Source organism: Telopea speciosissima, chromosome 6, assembly GCF_018873765.1.
Source record: "Telopea speciosissima isolate NSW1024214 ecotype Mountain lineage chromosome 6, Tspe_v1, whole genome shotgun sequence".
Lineage (NCBI taxonomy): Eukaryota > Viridiplantae > Streptophyta > Magnoliopsida > Proteales > Proteaceae > Telopea > Telopea speciosissima.
The window spans coordinates 5,959,742-5,962,241 of record NC_057921.1 but is presented as its reverse complement, the minus strand read 5'-3'; positions in this window follow the sequence as shown (position 1 = coordinate 5,962,241).

The window sequence follows — 2,500 nt, the reverse complement described above, 5'->3', positions numbered from 1 at the left end:
GATTTGTTGTGCGATTCGACAAAACCCCGTCAAAAGTCGGCCCACGTGAGGCACCGCTTGCGGCACGAGCCAGGGACACAAATAGGTCCAACCCCCCACCTAGGCCATTACCTCACCCTGGGCAGACAATCAACCAAGGTAGCGCATAACCACACCGGAAGGCAACACATCGTTATGCATCATGGTGTTTTGAAAAATATGCATCATCGCCTATGGTGCGATTTGACAAAACCCCGTCAAAAGTCAGGCCACGTGAGGCACTACTTGTGGCAAGAGCCAGGGACCCAAATAGGTCCAAGCCCCCACCTAGGCCATCACCTCACCCTGGGCCGACAATCAACCAAGGTAGCGCAAAACCCCATTGGAAGGCAACACATCGTTATGCATCATGGTGTTTTGAAAAACATGCAACATCGCCTGTGGTCTTATTTGACAAAACCCCTTCAAAAGTCGGGCCACGTGAGGCACTGCTTGTGGCAACAGCCAGGGACCCAAATAGGTCCAAGCCCCCACCCACCTTGCGGCATGAGCGAAGGACACAAATAGGTCCAACCCCCCACCTAGGCCATCACCTCACCCTGGGCCGACAATCAACCATGGTAGCGCAAAACCCCACTGGAAGGCAACACATCGTTATGCATCAGGTTGTTTTGAAAAACATGCGACATCGCCTATGGTGCGATTTGATAAAACCCCGTCAAAAGTCAAGCCACGTGAGGCACTGCTTGTGGCAAGAGCCAGGGACCCAAATAGGTCCAAGCCCCCACCCACCTTGAGGCACGAGCCAAGGACACAAATAGGTCCATGCCCCCACCTAGGCCATCACCTCACCCTGGGCCGACAATCAACCAAGGTAGCAACAAATCTAGCAACAAATCATCCGGGAGATGAACATGGGGGGGGAGGGTTTTGGGGGGGGGGGCGGGCGGGGACCACCATATGCGAGTGCACAAGGCTGCCCCTCAAGGATGCCCAACGTGGCTGCACCACAGCGCACAAATTTGGCTAACGTGGCTGCCCCACAGCGCACGTCTGCTAGGCGTGACTGCACCACAGCGCACAAAGTTGCTTAACGCGGCTGCACCACAGCGCACATCAACCTAACGTGGCTGCACCACAGTGCACAAATTTGGCTAACGTGGGTGCACCACAGCGCACAAAGTTGCCTAACGCGGCTACACCACAACGCACATCAGCCTAGCGTGCCTGCACCACAGCGCACATATTTGCCTCACGTGGCTGCACCACAGCGCATGTTTGCTAGGCGTGGCTGCACCACAGCGCACAAATTTGGCTAACATGGCTGCCCCACAGTGCACGTCTGCTACGCGTGGCTGCACCACAGTGCACAAAGTTGCCTAACGTGGCTGTACCACAGCGCACACCAGCCTAGCGTGCCTGCACCACAACGCACATATTTACCTAACATGGCTGCACCACAGCGCACGTCTCCTAGGCGTGGCCGCACCACAGCGTACAAAGTTGCCTAACACTGCTGCATCACAGCGCACATCAGCCTAGCGTGTCTGCACCACAGCGCACATATTTGCCTAACATGGCTGCACCATAGCGCACATCTGCTCAACGTGGCTGCATCACAGTGCACAACGATGCCCAACATAGCTAAACCACAGCGCATAGGGCTGCACAACATGGCTACACCACAGCACACAACGATGCCCAACATAGCTGCACCACAACACATAGGGCTGCACCACGTGGCTGCACCATAGCACACATGGCCGCCATGGGTGGCTACTCTACCGCACAAGAGGTGCACAAGATGGGACCAACGTGCCTTCGGACGGTTTTCTCGTGTGTAATGGTCTTATTATGCATGCACATTGCCCACACGCATGCACCATGTGCAGCGCTTGGGTGCCCATCTGTTCCGCCCAACCAAGGTAGCCACCCCCTCCCTCAAGGTAGCTCTTAAGCTTTTTGCACTTTTCCAGAAGGAGACATGACCCCCCCCGAAAAGTCATACTGGGCTATTTCTTGAGCTACAAACATCATATGGTTATGAAAATTGGTAGGAAATTAGAGAAAATTCAAAGAAACATTTTAAAAAAAATTTCATTAATTTATCATTTATATATATATTTTTTATTAATTTTTTAGTATTAAAAAATCAATAAATTCAAAATATCGTGAAAAATCCATCGTGTTGAATTTTTGTACAAAATCAATTTCAAATGGCTTAGCTAAATGCATAGAATGTCTTGGCAAGAGATTGGATCACTTCAACTTTGTTTACTATTTTTTATAATTTTTTTTTAGAAGATCATAAAAAATTCATCGATAAGTCATATTGGTCTGTTTCTTGAGCTATAAACATCACATGGTTATGAAAATTGGAAGGAAATTAGTGAAAATTGAAAGGAACATTTAAAAAAAATATATCATTAATTTATCATTTATATTTATTTTTTTATTAAATTTCATGTATAAAATATCTAAAAGACCAGTGAAAAATCCATTTTGTTGAATTTTTTCACAA